The sequence below is a fragment of the Schistocerca gregaria genome, chromosome 2 (genome assembly GCF_023897955.1).
Source record: "Schistocerca gregaria isolate iqSchGreg1 chromosome 2, iqSchGreg1.2, whole genome shotgun sequence".
NCBI classification, from domain to species: Eukaryota; Metazoa; Arthropoda; class Insecta; order Orthoptera; family Acrididae; genus Schistocerca; species Schistocerca gregaria.
In genome coordinates this window covers 408,659,311-408,684,493 of record NC_064921.1, presented here as the reverse complement: position 1 = coordinate 408,684,493, position 25,183 = coordinate 408,659,311, and positions in this window count along the sequence as shown.

Here is a 25,183-nt window from a genome sequence, read left to right as displayed (position 1 = left end):
GACCGGAAAGGGAACTTGCTGTTCCAACAGGACAATGCACGTCCGCATGTATCCCGTGCCATCCAACACGTCCGCATGTATCCCGTGCCATCCAACGTGCTCTAGAAGGTGTAAGTCAACCCTTGCCAGCAAGATCTCCGGATCTGTCCCCCATTGAGCATGTTTGGGACTGGATGAAGCGTCGTCTCAGGCGGTCTGCACGTCCAGCACGTCATCGAACCCATCGTTCTACCATTCCTAGACCGGAAAGGGAACTTGCTGTTCCAACAGGACAATGCACGTCCGCATGTATCCCGTGCCATCCAACACGTCCGCATGTATCCCGTGCCATCCAACGTGCTCTAGAAGGTGTAAGTCAACCCTTGCCAGCAAGATCTCCGGATCTGTCCCCCATTGAGCATGTTTGGGACTGGATGAAGCGTCGTCTCAGGCGGTCTGCACGTCCAGCACGAACGCTGGTCCAACTGAGGCGCCAGGTGGAAATGGCATGGCAAGCCGTTCCACAGGACTACATCCAGCATCTCTACGATCGTCTCCATGGGAGAATAGCAGCCTGCATTGCTGCGGAAGGTGGATATACACTCTACTAGTGCCGACATTGTGCATGCTCTGTTACCTGTGTCTATGTGCCTGTGGTTCTGTCAGTGTGATCATGTGATGTATCTGACCCCAGGAATGTGTCAATAAAGTTTCCCTTTCCTGGGACAATGAATTCACGGTGTTCTTATTTCAATTTCCAGGAGTGTATTAAGAACATATTCATCACACACGCGAGTCCTCAACTGATACCATGGACGAGTACTTCCCTTTATCCTTTGTCTCACACTCAGATTGAGACTCACACAGTACTCACCACGTGGAAGTAGTCGTCTCAAATTTCAAGTCCTGCGCACGCTATTTCTTACATATTTCCACCTTATAGTACACACGCTTGTAATTCAGCTTAACTTAATCACTCTCAAGTATTTCAACCTATTGCTACACGTGGTTTCATTGTGACCGTTGGTCACTTCCGAAGATTACTACGATCCCCTTAATATTTATTACCTGTCTGACATTTGATTCTCCCCACAAAAGTTCCTGAAATAGAGAAATTGTTATTCCAAACCACACTTAAGTATTTCACATGCATACCATTCTTTTTTCTTTACGGAGCACACGTAAGACAGGTCTTATCAACACAAGATGCAGCGGAAGAGTGCTGAAACATAGCCGTTCTTCAGGTCCCCTCTGTCGAAGTGGGAGAGCACCTTGCTACCGTATTGATCAGCCACATTTCAGGCGCTCAAGGCTCAGGTAAATTGCATCTCTTTGGTTCCACCAAAGGTGACCAAAGTACTGTCTCAAAGATGATCATATATTGCACATTCACTATCTGTGGTTAGCAGACGACCATACATTCATTCATTTCGCAGATCTCACCAAATTGGATGTAGGGATTTATTTTGTGGGAGTGCACATGTGATCAGTTAAATAAATAAATAGTCATTCTTTCCCACACTGGTATCCGGGTTCGCTGTATATATGAAATTGAGTTATTATTAGAAAAAATATGTTGTACTTACAAGAATAACGAAGAATGTTGTACCTATTTTCAATGTCGGGTGGTACTGTACCCTTTCAAGATGTTAAGTCCCATGCTGTTCAGAGCCATACGAACCCTCTGGCGTCCATTAATGGTTCAGTCAGAGTAGCGATATATCACCCCCCAGGCTGGCGATGGTTAAGGCAGCATCACTGAGCACTCTCTTCACAGCCTGGGTGCTCCCACAGAAGTTCACTGCCACCACCTACTCCTACTCCACGTCCGGCTGTTCATCTTCGCCATCAGCAAGAAGTATGTGTGACTCAGGGCATTACCTCCCCCCCCCCCCCCCCCCCTCCTGAACGGGCCTCCTCCCTAACGTCATCATGGGTGGATGCAGTCTCTCCTACTTGTAGTGTTAACAAAAATAAATCTGTGGCTAGCAGTAGTGCTCTGTCTCATCCTGATAGTGAAGGACATCAGATTGGCAGCATCGTGAACCCCCTGGAATACTCGGCGGGTTAGTAGGGCCTTTGAGGTAGTGAATCTCGTTTACTAAAATTGAGGATCAGGCCAGGGGGTATTGCGACCCAGTCACGTTTCTAGGAGAATCCCTCCTGGTGCTGGAGGCAGAGCTCCTCAAAGCACTAAATGATCCAAGATTTAATGCCATTAGATGTAACACAATATTCTGCTGTGAGTTTAGCCAAACAGCAGGATGCTGCTGCGGAGAAAAGCCCACACTATATCTGGTGTGATAATGGCGTTATATGTTGGAGGACATCAATCACTGAGTAGTATTGTGAATCTACCATGAGTGCTATACTGAACCAGTTTTCTGAGATGGAAGTAAGAGAGTCAGCTAAAGCACTCAGCCAAATACCGCATCTTGACATCCTTACTAATGTCTATGATTCGTTAAATGGAGGGTCCATGTTTATCAAATTCCCTAAGGATCTAGGTGATGAGAAAGCATGTATTAATGTCCTAAACGAAAAGGATAATGCTTGTTTTGCATGGTCAGTCCTGGATTGCGAGAGAAATTACCATTATAGATACCATCCTGAGCGCGCAACAACGTACAGTGTACCAAAGAATAAAATCCTGCGAGCAATAATTTTGATGGTATTGAGTTTCCTTTGAAACTTAAAGACATACCAAAAGTTGAGGCACAAAATCCCAGAATATCTCTTCACGTTTATGGTCTGAAGAAGTAGAAAAGCAAGCCAGATGAACAGGACGAGCATACTGTAGTTGTACCACTCCATTTTTGAAATATGCAGGTGAATGTGATCTTCATGTAAACTTGCTGCTCTTCTCTGAATATTATAGTCAGCATTATGTTCGGATCACAGACATGTCCGGCCTCCTTAACTCCCAACTCAATAAAAAGACGTAGAAACATCAGATTTGCTTCAAGTGTCTAAATACCTTCTAGCAAGAAAAGTATTTAAAAAGACATCTGATGGACTGTGAATCCGAAGAGCCGGTACGTGTTGTTATGCCTACAGAAGGAAACAAGTTCATTAAATTCAAGACTGCTCCCCACCAGGAACGATGTCCGATTGTTGTATGCAGAGACTTAGAATGTCTCCTTGCCCCTATCAACCGTTGTGAAGGGAACCCCTTAGCCTCACATACCCACCTTCACGCAAAAACACGTACCATAGGCATACTAGACTGCATGTTCGTATGATTCAAGTCTTAACTACTATGAATCGTATGCTGGAGATAATCCTGCGGTTTGGTTGCTCACTGAGCTTGAAAAACTCTCATGGGATGCTGATAGGCAGTACAGCACTGACTTCCGCATGACCAAATCCAACGAGTATTAAAAAATTATACAGTGAGCCGGTTAGCTGTCATATGTACAGGCTGCTGTTCGACAGAAAAGCTGAAACTCTCCATAGAGATCATTGTCATCTTATGGGGAAGATCCGCAGTGCAGTTCACAACGCATGCAATTTGAAGAGTCAGTTGCCAATATGCATACCAGTATTCCTCCATAATTTAAGTGCGTATGACGCTCAATTTCTTGTTGAGCAATTAGTTAAGTTCGGCTGGGAGAAAAATTTGGTCAGTTTTTCCTGAGAGTGCTGAGAAATATAATTCATTATCCAAACGAATGATGCCTAAAATTACGTCCTGCTTCCTTGACACGCTGCATTTTATGCAAGTGCCACTTCGGAAACTCGTTGAAACTCTACCTCGGTAGGATATGCATATCACCTGATCTGCTTACCGCGATGAGGAAAAGGTTCAGTTTGTGACTGGGAAAAGTGTTTTCCCTCGTGAGTATCTGCCCCCACTAGCAGCCCCCCAGCCCTTAGCTTCCACGCCACAGGACGTGCCTGCCAGCAGTTGGAAATCTGCAGATGATTGTAATGCACTGTGAAATGATGTTCTCAAGGCGCTCACAACCATAGGTGGAAGAACAAGCGGCCAAAGCCACTGCTAGCTAGGGCAGGGGTAACCGCTTGGTCTAGGGCGTCTTGCACGGTCCGCGAGGCTGCCCCCGTTGGAGATTCCAGTCCTCCCTCGGGCATGGTGTGTGTGTGTCACCCTTAGCGTAAGTTAGATTAAATTAAGTAGTGTGTAAGCCTAGGGACCGCTGACCTCAGCAGTTTGGTCCCGTAAGACCTTACCACAAATTTTACCTACTAACGATTGCGTAAATGGACAGATTAAGAAGTTAGACATTTGATGATGAAGATTTACGTTTCGAGCGAATTTTTTTTTTCTTTATTGAGATTCGATTCCCCCCCCCCCCGCCCCATGCCCCCCCCCCCCCCCCCCCGACGGGGGCGGGCTGGCAGCAGCTTAGTATGCCGCTCTTCACCCTACAGACTTTGTTTTAAAAAGATGAAGATAACACACAAGAAAACCAGGCGATAAAATCGGAGACTTAAATGGTAACATGGCGAAAAAATCGTGGAACTTAAAACATAGAACAAAGGGATGATGATAATAAAATACATATGAAGCAGACAGGTAAAATAATAGACACAATTAAAAAACACGGCGACAGTCTGGTTTCTGTTCGAAAAGCCATAAAATGCTCACCCACCGACAGCATGGTTTCTGTTCGCAATACTTTGGAAAGACAAACAACACTGAACATTCACTAGAACACTGCACTAAAAAGTTGGCAAATATGACATACCACAGCAGAGAGCAGGTGGTGGGAAACTGGACAGATGACGGGTGAATAAAGGGGGGGGGGGAGGAGAGGAAAAACGAAGGGGGAAGAGGGGGGAAAGAAGCCGATGGAGGCTGAGATTCGAGCGAAATTCCGTACAAATATGTAAATAGTATTTTTTCATCAGAAGGGTTTGAGAGTGAAAGTCGGTAATGGGCACGTAGAGTCTCGCAAACGATCTCCATCAACCGACTCCCCTCGTCCTCTGATCGAACCAAATTGAGCCATAAAGAAAACAATTTGGCGTCCTCTGCTATGGAGACCGGGCCATACATCTTGCGTAATGAAGAAACGTGGCTGCCGCGGACGCCGACGCAGACGAGGCAGCCTGGAGTGGCTTGTTGCGGAGGCGCCGTTACGGTCGATCGTAAACTGGATTTATGGTAAGCTTCCGGCGAGTAAGCCACCTTTATTAAAAACTGCGATGCCAGAGGTCTGCCTTTTATGACTGCACTCACACTTGCGATCTAGAAACAAAATTCCGACACGCCTCTCCGACCTGCGTCTCCGCCGATGTCGAAGCTGGACACAGCTAATGGGGACCACAGAAGTGAAAATCTCTACTAACTGCGTAATCCGTTGCCGGTTCGTGTAACAGCCAGTAGTGCTCGCAAGACCTGCATCGATGGGCGTTATTCCTGTTTTGAACGGGGGCGTTCGTAACATACCAATCAAAGTTACACCACCATTGAAATTATGCGTCTAGATGTATGTCAATCTGTATAATTTTAAAAGTGCTCAACGTCACATTGAACAGTTTCTGCATCTGATAGCTGATTTTATACACTGAAGCGCCAAAGAGAGTGGTATGGACATGCATATTCAAATATAAGACAATAAGTGCCTGGCGCAGTTGTTAGATCGGTTACTGCTGCTACAATGGCAGGTTATCAAGATTTAAGTGAGTCTGGACGTGGAGTTATAGTCGGCGCTCGAGAGACGGCACGCGGCATCTACGAGGTAGTGCTGAAGTTTTCACGAGTGTACGGATATACGGTAAAACATCAAATCCCCGACATCGCTGCGGCCGGAAAAAGATCCTGCATGAACAGGACCAACGACCCCTGAAGAGAATCATTCAAGGTGACAGAAGTGCAAGCCTTCCGCAAGTTGCTGCAGATTTCAATGCTGGGCCACCCACCAGTGTCAGCGTAATAATCATTCAACGAAACATCATCGATATGGGCTTCCAGAGCCGAAGGCCCACAGTACCCTTGATGACTGCACTAGACAAAGCTTTACGCCTCACCTGGGCCCGTCAACACCGACATTGGACTGTTGACGACTGGAAACATGTTGCCTGTTCCACCGACTCTCATTTCAAATTGTATCGAGCGGATGGACGTGTACGGGTATGGAGACAGCCTCGTGAATCCGTGGACCCTGCATGTCAGCAAGGAACTGTTGAAGCTGGCGGAGGCTCTGTAATGGCATGTGGAACGTGCAGTTGAAGTGATATGGGACCTCTGATACGTCTGGATACTGCTCTGACACGTGACACGTACGTAAGCATCCTGCCTGATCACTTGCATCCATTCGTGTCCATTGCGCATTTCGACGAACTTGGGAAACTCCTGCGACACCAAACACGTCCGGAATTGCTACAGAGTGGGTCCAGGGACACTCTTCTGAGTTAAATGCTTCCACTGTCCACCAAAGTCCCCAGACATGAACATTATTGAGCATATCTAGGATGCCTTGCAACGTGCTGTTCAGAAGAGATCTCCACCCACTCGTGCTCTTACGGATGTATGGACAGCCCTGAAGGATTCATGGTGTCTCTTCCCTCCAGCCACTACTTTAGACATTACTCGATTCCATGCCACGTCGTATTGCGTGGGGTTCTACACGATATTAGGTTTTCTTTGGCTCTTCAGTGTATGCTGGCTTCATCGTCTTTGGGGTATGACTGTTGTCTCCGAATTTTCCTGCGCGAAGAAATCTGAAAATTTCCACGATTGTAAACATTTGATAGATCGCTGCGAAATAATAAATGTTTACATTTTTAACTTCTGTGTTGTTAAACATTTCAAAGAAGTAGCTGACAAAATATAGTGATTAAAATGAAAGTTGCATAATGCTGAAACTTTAAAATTGAATGTAGCAATCCCGAAATACGATATGATAACAATACATATTTTTGTTCGTAATATAATTCTAGCGGTACGGCAGTATGTGCAGTCTTGGTAACCGTGTCACCTGTGAACATTGCAGTACTTGGGCTGTGTGTCATTACGAGGGTTGTGTTGCTTCAGGATGGTTCAGACAACAATAACGTAAGGTCAAAGACTCTGTATACTCAGTCTAATGGAGCAGGGAATTAGACGATTGTACGTCGAAGGGAAGTTGCTATGGGTCTAAGTGATATCTCTAGAAGCTGGAACAAGTTTCGAGCAACAGGATCAGTTGAGGATCGTCACAGAAGGACCGATACCTGCGCATAACAGCAGCTAGAAGTCTTAAACACAAGACAATACTACACGTCTGTGGCGGCAGCTCCAACCAGCTTCAGGTGTCAGCACAAACGATACGAAATAGACTCTACGAGCGGGATTAAGTGCCAGAAGGACTCTCACGGTTTCTCCTCTAAAAGGGGTTCGGGCACGGGACCACTTTTTGTGGACTAGGAAGCTGTGGTACACAACGCTCTTTTCAGACGAGACCCACGTGAAGTCTCCACCGTGACAATACTGATGTTCGTGTGTGGAGGCAACGAGGACAACTTTTATACCCTAATTGTATCACCCTTAGGAAGGCGGTTCAGTCATATTTGGGGGATTTAATCATGTATGGCCGCAGGACACCCCTTGCGCCAATACGGGGCAGGATAACTGGTTTGAAGTATCTAGACCCTTTCTGGCTCCATTTGGTAAACGTACTGAAGCAGGACTTTCGCTGATGGACGTCAATGCACGGCCCCATCGTCACCATCTTCCTAGTGAAGCACAGAGTCAGTCGAATGGGAATGCCCTCCATGTTCTCCAGATTAGAACTGCGTTGAGAATGCATGGGTCATGCTAAAACGAGCGGTATGCATTCGTCCTATCCCACCAGAACTCTTACACAGAATCATAGAGGCCGCTGTGGAGGAATGGAAAAATATGCCACAGGATTATCTGGAGGATCTGGCCAGGCGTATGCCAAACCACATCAAAAGGGTCTTCAATTAAGAAAAGGACCAATTGGTTCGTAAATAATGTGTTATGCAAGACGACAGTGAGGATAAACTGCAGAATTTGGTGCGGAATCTTTTGTAAATTTTTTTTTGTGTCTGTCAAGTGCAAAAAGGTTTATCTTCTTCATTTAAGTTTTGTAGACTGTACCTGGCAGAATAAAATCAGTTTCTTTCCTGTTATGTCCAATACTGGCAACAATGCAATACGCAACATTTATTAGGACCAATGTATAAATTCCCCTTACAGAAGGCTTCAGAGAACTCTCTCCTACGATTGCTCTTCCCGCCCAGCGGAAAGGAACAACCATTACATTTATATGCAAAGAATCCAATTATTTATGTTTTAGGCAAAGACCGTATTTAAATTTGTTGTGGTTGGCAGGAGAGCCAACACCGTGTTACTAGAAGAGGCCGAAAGGCACGCAATTTAGCTCACGCAGGCTGGCGTGAGGTCTGGAACAGGACAAGGAAATTATAATTTAGAAAAACGGACGTAGCTGGTGGAATACTTAACATTAATCCATTAATGACGAACATCGCTCTGGACGGTACATGATTCACCTTGCTAGGTCGTAACAAATAACGTAGCTGAAGGCTATGCTAACTCGGCAAATGAGAGAGTATTTAGTCAGTGAACCATGGCTAGCAAAGTCGGCTGTACAACTGGGCGAGTGCTAGGAAGTCTCTCTAGACCTGCCGTGTGGCGGCGCTCGGTCTGCAATCACTGATAGTGGCGACACGCGGGTCCGATGTATACTAACGGACCGCGGCCGGTTTAAAGGCTACCATTTAGCAAGTTTGGTGTCTGGCGGTGACACTACAAAATTAACTTAAATGTATTATTTACGTAAAGATAACAAATTTTTTTGGAAGTGTTGCAAAGAACTTTGTGCAGTTATGTTTCTGTCGTCGTCGCCCCCCCCCCCCCCCCCCTCCCTCCATGAACCATGGACCGCGCCGTTGGTGGGGAGATGCGTGCTTCAGCGATACAGATAGCCGTGCCGTAGGTGCAACCACAACGGAGGGGTATCTGTTGAGAGGCCAGAAAAACGTGTGGTTCCTGCAGATGGTCAGCAACCTTTTCAGTAGTTGCAGGGGCAACAGGCTGGATGATTGACTGATCTGGCTTTGTAACACTAACCAAAACGGCCTTCTACATCTATCTACATCTACATCCATACTCCGCAGGCCACCTGACGGTGTGTGGCGGAGGGTACCCTGAGTACCTCTATCGGTTCTCCCTTCTATTCCAGTCTCGTATTGTACGTGGAAAGAAGGATTGTCGGTATGCTTCTGTGTGGGCTCTAATCTCTCTGATTTTATCCTCATGGTCTCTTCGCGAGATATACGTAGGAGGGAGCAATATACTGCTTGACTCTTCGGTGAAGGTATGTTCTAGAAACTTTAACAAAAGCCCGTACCGAGCTACTGAGCGTCTCTCCTGCAGAGTCTTCCACTGGAGTTTATCTATCATCTCCGTAACGCTTTCGCAATTACTAAATGATCCTGTAACGAAGCGCGCTGCTCTCCGTTGGATCTTCTCTATCTCTTTTATCAACCCTACCTGGTGCGGATCCCACACTGCTGAGCAGTATTCAAGCATTGGGCGAACAAGCGTACTGTAACCTACTTCCTTTGTTGTCGGATTGCATTTCCTTAGGATTCTTCCAATGAATCTCAGTCTGGCATCTGCTTTACCGACGATCAACTTTATATGATCATTCCATTTTAAATCACTCCTAATGAGTACTCCCAGATAATTTATGGAATTAACTGCTTCCAGTTGCTGACCTGCTATTTTGTAGCTAAATGATAAGGGACGTATCTTTCTATGTATTCGCATCACATTACACTTGTCTACATTGAGATTCAATTGCCATTCCGTGCACCATGCGTCAATTCGCTGCAGATCCTCCTGCATTTCAGTACAATTCTCCATTGTTGCAACCTCTCGATACACAACAGCATCATCTGCAAAAAGCCTCAGTGAACTTCCGATGTCATCCACCAGGTCATTTATGTATATTGTGAATAGCAACGGTCCTATGACACTCCCCTGCGGCACACCTGAAATCACTCTTACTTCGGAAGACTTCTCTCCATTGAGAATGACATGCTGCGTTCTGTTATCTAGGAACTCCTCAATCCAATCACACAATTGATCTGATAGTCCGTATGCTCTTACTTTGTTCATTAAACGACCGTGGGGAACTGTGTCAAACGCCTTGCGGAAGTCAAGAAACACGGCATCTACCTGTGAACCCGTGTCTAAGGCCCTCTGAGTCTCGTGGACGAATAGCGCGAACTGGGTTTCACACGACCGTCTTTTTCGAAACCCATGCTGATTCCTACAGAGTAGATTTCTAGTCTCCAGAAAAGACATTATACTCGAACATAATACGTGTTCCAAAATTCTACAACTGATCGACGTTAGAGATATAGGTCTATAGTTCTGCACATCTGTTCGACGTCCCTTCTTGAAAACGGGGATGACCTGTGCCCTTTTCCATTCCTTTGGAACGCTTCGCTCTTCTAGAGACCTATGGTACACCGCTGCAAGAAGGGGGGCAAGTTCCTTCGCGTACTCTGTGTAAAATCGAACTGGTATTCCATCAGGACCAGCGGCCTTTCCTCTTTTGAGCGATTTTAATTGTTTCTCTATCCCTCTGTCGTCTACTTCGATATCTACCATTTTGTCAACTGTGCGACAATCTAGAGAAGGAAGCACAGTGCAGTCTTCCTCTGTGAAACAGCTTTGGAAGAAGACATTTAGTAATTCGGCCTTTAGTCTGTCATCCTCTGTTTCAGTACCATTTTGGTCACAGAGTGTCTGGACATTTTGTTTTGATCCACCTACCGCTTTGACATAGGACCAAAATTTCTTAGGATTTTCTGCCAAGTCAGTACATAGAACTTTACTTTCGAATTCATTGAAAGCCTCTTGCATAGCCCTCCTCACACTACATTTCGCTTCGCGTAATTTTTGTTTGTCTGCAAGGCTTTGGCTATGTTTATGTTTGCTGTGAAGTTCCCTTTGCTTCCGCAGCAGTTTTCTAACTCGGTTGTTGTACCACGGTGGCTCTTTCCCATCTCTTACGATCTTGCTTGGCACATACTCATCTAACGCATATTGTACCATGGTTTTGAACTTTGTCCACTGATCCTCAACACTGTCTGTACTTGAGACAAAAGTTTTGTGTTGAGCCACCAAGTACTCTGAAATCTGCTTTTTGTCACTTTTGCTAAACAGAAAAATCTTCCTACCTTTCTTAATATTTCTATTTACGGCTGAAATCATCGATGCAGTAACCGCTTTATGATCGCTGATTCCCTGTTCTGCATTAACTGATTCAAATAAATAGTTCGGGTCTGTTTGTCACCAGAAGGTCTAATATGTTTTCGCCACGAGTCGGTTTTCTGTTTAACTGCTCAAGGTAGTTTTCAGATAAAGCACTTAAAAATATTTCACTGGATTCTTTGTCCCTGCCACCCGTTATGAACGTTTGAGTCTCCCAGTCTATATATTAAAATATCCACCCAGAACTATAACATGGTGGGGAAATCTACTCGAAATATTTTCCAAATTATTCTTCAGCTGCTGAGCCACAACAGCTGCTGAGCCCGGGGGCCTATAGAGACATCCAATTACCATGTCTGAGCCTTCTTTAACCGTGACCTTCACCCAAATCATTTCACAATTCGAATCTCCGTCAATTTCCTTCGATACTATTGCACTTCTTATCGCTATAAACACGCCTCCCCCTTCACTGTCCAGCCTATCTCTGCGGTATACATTCCAATCCGAGTTTAGGATTTCATTACTGTTTACGTCTGGTTTCAGCCAACTTTCTGTTCCTAATACTATATGGGCGTTGTGACCGTTTATTAATGAGAGCAGTTCTGGGACCGCTCCTGCAGTTTACTATTAGCACATTAATATTGTTATTCCTTGTTGCATTTTGTCTACTCCTGCCTTGCCGCGTCTCAGGAGGCGTCTTGTCGGGCCTAGGGAGGGAATTCTCTAACCTAAAAAAACCCCATGTGCACTCCACACGTACTCCGCTACCCTCGTAGCCGCTTCCGGCGTGTAGTGCACGCCTGACCTACTCAGGGGGACCCTACATTTCTCCACCCGATAGCGGAGGTCGAGAAATTTGCACCCCAGCTCTCCGCAGAATCGTCTGAGCCTCTGGTTTAAGCCTTCCACTCGGCTCAAAACCAGAGGACCGCGATCGGTTCTGGGAACGATACTGCAAATAGTTAGCTCTGATTCCACCCCGCGAGCGAGGCTTTCCGCCTTCACCAACTCCGCCAACCGCCTTGCTGTGCTGGATCAAATCCTAGCCTCTGTAGATTTTGTTATCTGGCAAGATTATTAATGTGTAGCAATTACACTTTACTGGAACGAGGCATGTCTCAAATTGTAATAACAGATCTAACATAACTTTTGTAGACTTTACTCCTTTGCAACCACTTTTAAACAAACAGCACAAACCAAAGAAAACAAAATCTGTGGCAATAATGATACTCCACAGCTTTACTAATGTACTACTTAAACATTCCCTGCATGGTGATCGCTTAAAAAATGGAAGAAAACGCTACAGGAAGAAGTAATACACTCCTGGAAATTGAAATAAGAACACCGTGAAATCATTGTCCCAGGAAGGGGAAACTTTATTGACACATTCCTGGGGTCAGATACATCACATGATCACACTGACAGAATCACAGGCACATAGGCACAGGCAACAGAGGATGCACAATGTCGGCACTAGTACAGTGTATATCCACCTTTCGCAGCAATGCAGGCTGCTATTCTCCCATGGAGACGATCGTAGAGATGCTGGATGTAGTCCTGTGAAACGGCTTGCCATGCCATTTCCACCTGGCGCCTCAGTTGGACCAGCGTTCGTGCTGGACGTGCAGACCGCGTGAGACGACGCTTCATTCAGTCCCAAACATGCTCAATGGGGGACAGATCCGGAGATCTTGCCGGCCAGGGTAGTTGACTTACGCCTTCTAGAGCACGTTGGGTGGCACGGGATACATGCGGAGGTGCATTGTCCAGTTGGAACAGCAAGTTCCCTTGCCGGTCTAGGAATGGTAGAACGATGGGTTCGATGACGGTTTGGATGTACCGTGCACTATTCAGTGTCCCCTCGACGATCACCAGAGGTGTACGGCCAGTGTAGGAGATCGCTCCCCACAATATGATGCCGGGTGTTGGCCCTGTGTGCCTCGGTCGTATGCAGTCCTGATTGTGGCGCTCACCTGCACGGCGCCAAACACGCATACGACCATCATTGGCACCAAGGCAGAAGCGACTCTCATCGCTGAAGACGACACGTCTCCATTCGTCCCTCCATTCACGCCTGTCGCGACACCACTGGAGGCGGGCTGCACGATGTTGGGGCGTGAGCGGAAGACGGCCTAACGGTGTGCGGGACCGTAGCCCAGCTTCATGGAGACGGTTGCGAATGGTCCTCGCCGATACCCCAGGAGCAACAGTGTCCCTAATGTGCTGGGAAGTGGCGGTGCGGTCCCCTACGGCACTGCGTAGGATCCTACGCTCTTGGCGTGCATCCGTGCGTCGCTGCGGTCCGGTCCCAGGTGGACGGGCACGTGCACCTTCCGCCGACCACTGGCGACAACATCGATGTACTGTGGAGACCTCACGCCCCACGTGTTGAGCAATTCGGCGGTACGTCCACCCGGCCTCCCACATGCTCACTATACGCCCTCGCTCAAAGTCCGTCAACTGCACGTCCACGCTGTCGCGGCATGCTACCAGTTTTAAAGACTGCGATGGAGTTCCGTATGCCACGGCAAACTGGCTGACACTGACGGCGGCGGTGCACAAATGCTGCGCAGCTAGCGCCATTCGACGGCCAACACCGGGGTTCCTGGTGTGTCCGCTGTGCCGTGCGTGTGATCATTGCTTGTACAGCCCTCTCGCAGTGTCCGGAGCAAGTATGGTGGGTCTGACACACCGGTGTCAATGTGTTCTTTTTTCCATTTCCAGGAGTGTACAAGGCGGTCTGAAACAGTATGAGAAGCTTTTGAGGGTGGTGTAGGATGGGCTGTGACGAGAAATAATTGTTGAGGAACAATTTCGAAACGTTGCGCCGTTTCCGAGTTTATTAGCAGTGAAGTTAAATCTGGTGATACCATCTTTAGCGGGCCCCTTGAATTCGCGCGCAAAGGCCTGATTGGCAAACTTCGATGCTAATTAAATCGGAAATAGTACAACGTATCACATCTTTTCTTACCAATCATTTCTCACCACAGCCTACCCTGCAGCTCCCTTATAAGCTTTTCAGACTGTTTCATACCACCCTGTATTGCACGCTGTGAATATTCCGTACACGTGTCAAAATCACGTTGAAAGAGGGACGATACTATCCGGCGGCAGCACCATAGTTGGCGGGCAGCGGCTATCGGCACACTCTGTCGTCATTGCTTTGAAGAAATCACGGATACGATAAAGTTCCGCGTACTGTCTAGCTGGTTGCGGATGTAGATTTTCTGCCATGCGTATTCCACGGATTCTGTAAGAATACATTCCCCAAAGGATGTTGCTGCGGCTAAAATTATTATTCTACCAAACTCCATTGAATGTTCGGCGTAACAGAGTTGCTTGGTTGCAAAAGGCTAGTGCAGCATTGATGTCCGGTACAGCGTTCGACCACGTTCCGCATGCTCTGCTCCACATATACAGATGACAGAAGTAATGGGAAAGCGATATGCTCATATACAGATGGCGGTAGTATCGCGTACACAATATATATAAAAGGGCAGTGCATTGGCGGAGCAGAAGCGTTTGCGTAGAGTTGTCAGTGCTAACAGACAAGCAACACTGCAAGAAATAACCATAGAAATCAATGTGGTATATACGAGGAACGTATCTGTTAGGAGAGAGGGGCGAAATTTGGCGTTAATGAGCTGTGACAGCAGATGACCGACGCGAGTGCATTTGCTAACAGCACAACATCATCTGCAGATCCTCTCTTGGGCCCGGGGCCATGTCGGTTGGACCATAGATGACTGGAAAACCGTGGCATGGCCAGGCGAGTCCCGACTACGGTTGGTAGTAACTAATGGTAGGGTTCGAGTGTGGCGTAGACCCTGCGAAGCCATGGATCTCGTCAACAAGACTCTGCAAGCTGGTAGTAGTTCCATCATGGTGTGGGTTGTGTTTACATGGAATGAAAGGGGTCCTCTGGTCCAACTCAACCGAAATTTTTAAAAGGTTACGTAACTAGTTTCGAGGCACAGAGTTGTCATTTTCAAATGTAATCATAAACCTGGAAAGCTGCTTCAATAATTGCAACCACACTTCTTTCAAATATAACGAAAAATATACTAAAACCAGTAAACTGAAGCGAAGGTTGCAGCTTACTGATTTTAGTGTAGTTTTCGTAATATTTGAAAGAAGAGTGGTTGTTGTTTTAGTGATTGTGGCTTGACGACCATTTGTGGTGTCTGACAGTTGTATCGAAATACTAACATATGTTTGTCTGCTTGGAGACCAAATGCAGCCATTCATGGACTTCGTGTTCCTAAACAACGATGGAATTTTCATGGATGACAATTCACCATTTCACCGGGTAACAGTTATTAGGGATTGGTGTCAAGAGCATTCTGGACACTCTGAGCGAATGATTTGGCCTTCCAGGTCGTTCGACAAGAATCCCTTTGAATATTTATGGGACACAATCGTGAGGTCAGTTTGTGCACAAAATTCTCCACCGGCAACACTTTGGCCATTCTGGAGAGTTATAGAGTCAACATGGCTCAACATTTCTTCAGGGAGCTTCCATCGACTTATAGAGTCCATGTCTCATCGAGTTGCCGAACTACGCCTGGCAAATGGGAGTCCGACACGATATTAGGAGGTATCCTATGACTTTCGTCATCTCATTGTAACCCATACCACATAGTCAAGGTTTTAGTATTAAATTGTTTATCCTTTGTTCTTCAGAGTGATCATTTCCAAGCATCTTCCGTATCTTTCATATTGAAGTGGCACCATTAGGCCCTCGCAGCATTCAGCAAAGAAAATCAAGCGCCCAGAATCCGAACGCCTAACTCCTTTAATGTACTCGTATTTTAATAGGTGGACGAGACATTATATCGTTGCGACGTACACCATAATGAAACTGTGGTACGTTCGTGTGCAGCAGTGCGAAATATACACAAGTTGGATAGCAGACTGGAAGAACACGCAGCGGATCAGACGGGGATAAATGACTAATCGATGTAAAAATGAGTCAGATCAGATTCGGTAAGAGGTTTGACGCTAGAAGGCAACGCAAATGTAATATTAAAGCTACTGAAAACACACACACACACACACACACACACACACACACACACACACATACACAAATACACAAACACACACATACACAAACACACTTTGTTCTGTCAGGTTTGTTTATGGACAATAATGAAAAAATGAATATCATCTGTATGATTTAGTAAATCTTGTGATGAAGATACATATTCATCTGCTACGATGGACGCATTCCGGTCAGTATCACCTCTACTCCTATGCAAACGGAGTGTCGCCAGCCGCTCTTTCTAAACTGGCGCGACATTGAGGTAACTTGTGAGAAATGGTACGGCGTCGCTGAAGCACAGTTGTGCTGATGAATTCATGAACTGTTTCGGTACGAGGGAATCGTCCCCCGTCAGAAACAGTCCAGAGAGTTCTAGTTAGCAAGAAATAATGTCCTTATACGACGCGATCCTCTATTTCATTACTCATAAACCCTGTATGTTTCTGGCTTTCTGTCAGGAATAATTTCCGCTTTACGTAGTAAATGTACTAGACAGAGAAAACTGAATGGTGTAGAGAAACTTCGTGTTACGTGAGACAACCGAGGGGACTCGTACGACAAAAGGAATTTGTTCACTCTTTTTCCCTGAACTCATAATTCATTTGACTTGTTTAGTGCTGTCACCTATCCTTCCTCATCTTGCACTAATCACTTCTCTACGTATCTAACGCAGAAAAAATCTGCTATAACCATTTTTACATGTTCTGGTCTTTCTCTGTAGTGATTATTGTTTTCCTTGTAGTGTTCCTATCAGCGCCGAGTTAGCTGTAGGTGCATGCCCTTAGCAGATATTGAATGACCTGTTCCTTCCTCTGGTAAGAGTTTTTCTAGATTTATATGAGTGTTTTTTTTAGTAATTCCATAGTATACAGCACTTTACAAATTTCCTCATCTCTATAAAGACAGCTTTATTTAGACTGTATCGCTGACAGATTTGCAAGCTCTGGGGTTTTAGCAACCAGAGAAGTTTCGCAAAATTTTTCTGGACTCGTGTCGTGTATATAAATGATGTGCCACGTCGTTTTACAAGTAGACAGTTTCTTAGAAACGTTAAGTGTGGCTCTGCCCGTTGCAGAATAAAGTTTGCCTTAGGCAAGTCCAAAGTACTGTAGTTACTCTGGATTGCAAAAACACATCAAACGAGGATCGAGATTGCCTCTATGGACAAGTGATACGGCTTGTCGTTAACGACAGTCAGAAGCCGAGAGGTAAACGTGCCAACGGAAAAGGCAGAATGAGTGCGCTTCCACGAACTGTATTGTAAAAATGGTGTACAAAGCACGGGAAAAATGATTAGTCATTCTTAAGGCTAAGTCGCAGATATGCTCCAGCATGCTTAAATGTTCTGCCGACGGTCTGCATAATGTGCTTTTATGGAGCTTTTTCCCTGATTTCGTCAGCCTGTACTGGAGCGATATTCGCCTCGTCCTTCTTGAGAAATCCTATATGTTCGAAATTTAAGGCATTCATGAAGACGTGCTTGATGTCACATATATACAGAAAAGAATCAGTGTCAATAAAAACTGAAACTGATAGCGAGGACTTGGATGAGTGGAAGGTGCCAGTTCTCAGACAACTTTCATTAAAAAATTTTCACAAATCTTTATTTGAATTTTTAATTTAGAAAATTTCACAAGGTTTACCAAAGATCATTTAACCATTCACACAAGCTGAACCAAATTGAGCAAGCTGTCTTCAAAACTTGAAATCAGTAAGGATAACGGAATAGGGGTTAATCTGAATTCTTGCACAGTGTTGAATTTAACAATTATAAAAGACTTTCATCGTAGCATTTCGGGAGCCAGTCCGATCTTCTCCTCAGATCATGGGCACTCATGGCCACAACAATAGTGGTAACCTGCAGATATTAATTTTAAAGTTGTTGTATTTAAAGCTATCGTAACTAAAAATGCGGAAATGTCATACCGCATAGTTGTCTAGGCTAGTCCCAACAGATTCAGCTCTGTTCCATAAAATTTCGGTGGTGCAGCCGCACAAATTTCTCTTCCTCTTGTAATATTTCGGCTGTATACCGTCCAGTCAGCTCCACAGTGAGCTGAGGTGACTACCGCTGCAGAACTTGCTCCATCCTTCTAAACCAGCAGCGTTAGTAACCTTGGCTCCCTCTGAAAATGGCTCGACGGCATACAGCCGAAATATTAGAAGAATAAGTGAAATTTGTGCACCAGCACGCTCGAAATTTTATGGAACAATCATTGCACCGCAAAAATGTGAAGATGCACAGGGTGAAATTTCTTTACTTGCATTTAAAGGGTATCTTTATTTTGCGAAGGATGTGCCTTTGATATTAGGGATTGCTGTTTACTATATGTAACTGACAAGCGTGAGTGCAGTATAGCGTAGTTCGCGTGTGTTGCTGTTGTCGATGGTGGCAGAGATGACAAGGGGTGAAAACAAGTGCCGTCTCATAACTCACTCCTTTAGAATAGTAGCAAGGAGATCGTCGATCTTAACGACCCTATGTGATGGAAGGATCGCTGTCAACAAATTGATGTATTCTCAGTGTGTGCGACACTGTGAGAGTTTCGGAAGTTAATCAAAGGCACTGGACTGAATTCCGATGTTTTATTGATCTTGTCGGGCGTTGGCGGTAAAAATATCTTCCCTCCCCAGGGTAGAACCTGTAACACCCAGAGCTCAATCGCTCATGTTTATTACGCGTTTTGACAACATATTCAGTTTAGTGAGAAAGCAACTGTTCGTATAGGTTCACCTGCTTTTTATCTACAGAAAACAATTAGAGACGCTGATTAGAAAATGCATGGTTTGAATCATCTCAGACTCGACAGTAATTATGCTAGCTACATGTTTCGAAATTGTACAGGGAAGATGAGAACTGAAACCAACCAATTATTTTATCCCTGATTAGCGACCAGAAGATTTGACAGCTTTGCAATTGTTCACAAATGATTAGAGGACAACAGTTCGCTAAAAAATTTCAAAGCCTCTCTTCACAGCCTGATATCAGCATGTTATATTTACGATACTGGGCACATTTATTGGGATGTTACAAAGTAGGGTAACTGTCGACTGCTGTGACCGAGCGGTTCTAGGCGCTTCAGTCCGGAACCGCGTTGCTGTACGGTCGCAGGTTCGAATCCTGCCTCGGGCATGGGTCAGTGTGGTGTCCTTAGACTAGTTAGATTTAAGTAGTTCAGGGTCTAGGGGACTCATGACCTCACATGTTAAGTCCCATAATGCTCAGAGCCATTTGAACCATTTGAGTAGAGTAACTGCCCGTTATACAAAGATTGCAGTGAATTGGTAATCTGAAGGGAGTAGAAATTTGCAATCTGACCCTGTCGTAATATTTCGAAATGCGTCCCCCAGCTATCTCTACAAGTATTTCGAAATCTTGTGTATTCATCCACAATAAATTTCTGAATCGCATTCAAGCTCATCGTGTCGTGTCTCTGTGGTCTTTAAAAGACCTAAATTTCTTCATCGTCAGTGGAGACTCGTTTATGAATCTCCTGTACAATTCTAAAGTATCCATACAAATACTACATTTCGTCCCATCACTTTACATAAGCGAAGCAAAGTTGCATGCCATATCGCATTTGGCGCTATGCAAAAATACACTGAAGAGTCAAAGAAACTGGTACACCTGCCTAATACCGTGTACGGCCCCTTTGAGCACGCAGAAGTGCCTCAAAACGATGAGACATGGACTCGAATAATGTCTGAAGTATTGCTGGACGGAACTAACACCATGAATCCTGCTGGGTTGTCCATAAATCCGTAAGAGTACGAGAGGTTGGAGATCTTTTCTGAACAGCGCGTTGCACGGCAACCCAGATGTGCTCAATAATGTTCATGTCTGGGGAGTCTGGTCGACAGCGGAAGCGTTTAAACTGAGAATAATGTTCCTGGAGCCACTCTGTGGCAATTCTGGACATGTGGAATATCGCATTGTCCTGCTGGAAGTGCCAAAGTCCGTGGGAATGCACAGTGGACATGAATGGATGCAGGTGATCAGACAGGTTGCTTACGTACGTGTCACCTGTCAGAGTCGTATCTAGACGAGTCAGTGGTCCCATATCACTCCAACAGCACACGCAACACACCACTGCCGAGCCTCCGCCACCTTGAACAGTCCCATGCTGACGTGTAAGGGCGATGGATTCACGAGATTGTCTCCATACCCGTACACCTCCTTCCGCTGGTTACAATTTGATATGAGACTCGCCCGACCACCACTATGCTTTCAGTCATCAACCGTCAAATGGACAGGCGAGGCGTAAAGCTTTGTGTCGAGCGGCCATCAAGGGTACATGCCCATATCGATGATGTTTCGTTCAATGGTTCACACGCTGATACTTCTTGATGGCCCAGCATTGAAATCTGCAGCAATTTGCGGAAGGCTTGGAATTCGGTCACGTTGAACGATTCTCTCCAGTCGTCGTTGATGCCGTTCTTGCAGGATCTTTTTGTGGCCTCTGCAATTCGGAGATTTAATGTTTTACCGGATTCCTGATATTCACGGAACACTCGTGAAATTGACGTAGCGGAAAATCCCCGCTTCAATCGCTACCTCGGAGATGCTCTGTCCTATCGTTCGTGCGCCGACTATAACACATCTTTCAAACTCACTAAAACCTTGATAACTGCCGTCTTAGCAGGGATAATCGATCTAACAACTGCGCCAGACACTTGCTGCCTGTTTACATATGTCTGTATTTGAATACACACGCCTACACCAGTTTCTTTGGCGCTTCATTGTACTTGAAAACCACAGGTTTTTAATTCGTATGTTTCTTTCCCTATGCAGTTGTTCCAAAACGGTTACAATCAACTGGATGTCATTTAGACGACTTGTAGTTATCCAACTGGAAAATGGGGAGGTACAGCGTAACGTGGAATCTGACGACTCTCCACCTCATTGAGAGGTGAATGATGGGTTGAAAAGAAACCCAGGTGGGATTCGACCTTTTAACTTTTCCGTTTCTGGCTGCTTGTTTTATTGCTTTTTCCTTTTCTTTTTCATCTTTTTTTCTCTACCGAATAACCATACCGGTTATTCTCAAAACTTGACTGAAGTTGACAGCCACTGTACGGCACCGCTGGAACACCACAACCTATGTGTACTTTGTTGCGCTTTCTGCTCTCTCGTGACAGTGCTGATCTGTCGTGTTATGGTGGCTGTTCGCTGTGTACCAACGGCGTCATTTTTGCAAACTATCTTTAAATCGTCATAATTCAGATAACTCGCACAAACTATTTATAAATTATATACAAAAAAACTTCCTCGTGAATCAGTGCATCTACTAATCAAAAACCGATCAAAATTCCTACAGGAGTCCCTGAGAATAGCCTGACGGACGGAAGAAGATGGCTTCAATTCATATACACTCATCGGTCAGAACACTATGACCATTTACCTAACAGCCGGTGTATCCATCTTTGGCATGGATAACAAATAGCTCTGAGCACTATGGGACTTCAACATCTTAGGTCATCAGTCCCCTAGAACTTAGAACTACTTAAACCTAACTAACCTAAGGACATCACACACAGCCATGCCCGGGGCAGGAAACGAACCTGCGACCGTAGCAGTACCGCGGTTCCGGGCTGCAGTGCCTAGAACCGCACGGCCACCGCGGCCGGCGCACGGATAACAGCAGTGACGTTTCGAGTCATGGGAGCAATGAGGCCTTGGTAGGTAGCTGGAGGGAGTTGGCATGGCATCTGCACACAAAAGTCACCTGATTCTTCCGGGGAGAGGGCAGTGAGCTCAGAGAAGTTTAATCCCATCACATATGTTTTCACTCTGGTTCCGATCTGGCAAGTTGGGGGAGGGGGGGGGGCAGCACATCAATTGTAACTTGTCACAGTGTTCCTCGAACCACTCCATCACAGTCTTGACATGTGACATGGAGCATTTTCTTACTGAAAAATGCCACAGCTATCGGGAAACATGATCGCCATGAATGGGTTTACTGGTCTGCAACCATTGTACGATACTATTTGCCCATCTTGGTGCCTTGCACTAGCTCCACTGGACATATCGATGCCCATGTGAATGTTCCCCAGAGAATAATGGAGCCGCCGCCAGCTAGTCTCCGTCCCACAGTACAGGAGTCAAGGAGCTGTCCCCCCTGCAAGACCACGGATTAGCATCATGTCATCGGCATGATAAAGAAGAAAACGAGATTCGCCAGACCATGTAACGCTCTACCACAGAGCCAACGTCCAGTGCCGATTGTGACGTGCCATTTCAGCCGTAGTCGCCGATGTCATGAAGTCAGATTGGCACGTGCATGGTTCGTCAGTTGCGGAAGCACATCGTTAGAAGAGTTCAGACACACTTGTACTCTACCCAGCATTAAAGTCTGATGTTAGTACCTGCGGACTTTCTTTTTCTCCAAAAGGTGAAAACCCCATTGAAAGGAAGAAGATTTGCAACGATAGGCGATATAAAAGAAAATTCACAGACGGCGGTTCGCGCGATCCTGGAAGAGATGTACGAAGACTACTTCCGGAAACGGCGTTGGGAGCGGAGTATCAATTGTGGAGGGAAGTATTTCGAAGGAGGCCATGCACAATAAGTAAAAGGTAAACGTAGAAAAATTTTGTGGAGGAAGTTAGTGAGCCACTAACTATTGCCACCGAGAATGACTCCGAAAGTATGACAGGAGCTGAGAAGTTTGTGGGACAAAAGTTGCATGGGACAACGAGGGCCATAATATGACGTTGGTTTTTTGTTGCTAGGTGGGGTCGAGTCAGGGATATGAATGAGGCACCCGCTAAACCTGCTGGGCGGAACAGGTAATAAGATTGTGGAAAGGGCCATCGCTTGTGGTCAGTCTCTGCTTCTAATTGTCATTTATTTTAATTTAATAACCTTTACGACCAAAGCGGCACACAGCCGAATCTTTATCGAATGCAACTCTTACACGGCTGAAGGCTTCCAACAACAAATCTTAACAAGATAAAAATCCAGTTAAGATAGCAATAAAATAATTTAAAAAAAACATACGCAAAGTGCAATACAAATGGATGAGGACCACAACTAAATTCCAAAATTTTAGAATATATTACATAGACCTTTAAAGGCAGAAGGCCAACAAGAAATCTTTAAAAAACAAAAATTCAATTAAGATAGCAAGAAAATAATTAAAAACCCAAAAAGGCAACACACGCAAGGTGCAACACCAATGGCTGAGGGCCACAATTAAACTTCAAAATTTTAAAATATATTACCATGATGTATAAAGGCAGAAGGCCCCAGTGTTTAAGCTTGAAAGATAAATTAAAAAACTAATTTGCAAAATTTTAAGGAAACCAAACAAATAACCATAAGCCTAAAATTTAAAATAGCTGACAACAGATAATTAAACACCGGTGGCACTCAGAAGCCTCCAGGGATGTCGGTCTGCCCTCGTTCACTTAGGCGAGACAGGTGGTGAGCCCAACTACACTGGATCCGTCAGAACCCAACCAAGGGAGAGCCATGGACCGACTGACAAAACGACTTGCTTGCCTCCAACCGGTACATGCGAACTTGACGTCCTGGGTCGGTGAGCCAAGAAGCTCGTAGCGATCGGACAGCTCCACACACGATCTGACACTGCGCAGGGGCTGCCAGAGTACCCAGCCCACTGCACCGCGCGGAGACCCTCCATGGTCCGCACCAACCGACCGACTGCTTGGCGGTCCGTCCGCGACTCCTGCTCCGTCGCGACTGCACTGCTGGTACGTCTCCTACTCACTTCCAGACACACGACGGCGGAAATACTGGCTCGGACCCAACCATGCAGAGGAAACACGCCCATTGGCTAAACGACATCTCTGTACCAGGAAAGGACCGACCGAAGTTCCACAAGATGGTAATGAAGGGGCCCAGAAGCGCTCGGAGAACCAGTTACACGTTGCCCGACGAGACGACCGATCTCTCAGAGCCAGTACACCGACAACATTTAAAATAACTTGTCAACTAATATCTCACAAACTACGCACACAAGCTGACAAACACTTGCACGAAAACCTGAACGATACCAGACAGTAACGCGCGAAGACAAATCGGGAGCCGATGCACACACACACAGCCGACTCATGAACGATTGGCGAGCCAAGACGCCTGGCTGCCTGGCTCAAGTGATGCGTAGCGGCAGTGGTCGGACGAGCCACGTCGACGCAGTCCTCACAGCTGCTCCACCCGACTGCACTAGTGTCGCGTTGCAACTCCTCGACTGGCTGGTCCGAACTGGGCTCCAGACGCGTTACAACTGACTGGCTGCCCGAACTCGCGATCCGAACTCCGACCAACTGCTTACGACAGACAACGACCGGGAAGCAATAGCAGTCGAGCAGAGATACTACGAGAGTGGATATACCGATACGCGCTGCTAACGCCGCTCTGGGTCAGGCAAAGCAGCACCTCAGTGGCAGTAGTAATTTAAATTAACTTAGTGAGGTGGAAGTACGACAAAAACAGGGTGTAACATACATGATGGTGGGCACATGAGTCGCTCACGGGCTCAATAAAGGTTAACTTTTTATTTTAGTTTTTTTTTTTTAATGGGATGCTATAGTTTGGTAAATTTCTGATAGCGGCTATCTAGACGAATCCAATGATGTGTAACAGTAAGGTCTTTGAAAGTCAGCGAAGGTCGCAAAGGTGGCATGAACGTCCATTTACAGAAGGTGTTCGAAGTGATGACCATTGGTATCAATGCACTGCTGCAACCTTCTTATCATGGATTGAGTGGTATTTCTTATCACATCGGCACTTACCGAAGCACATGCTCTGACAATTCTCTCTAGCATATCTTCAGGTGTAGTTGGAATGTCTTTATAAAGAATGTCTTTTATGAATCCACACAAGTCTGGCGAACGAGCTTGCCACGACACATCCCCTCCGCGTCCAGTCCAACAATTGGGTAATTGTCTCTGCAACTCATTACTAGCCATCAGCGATA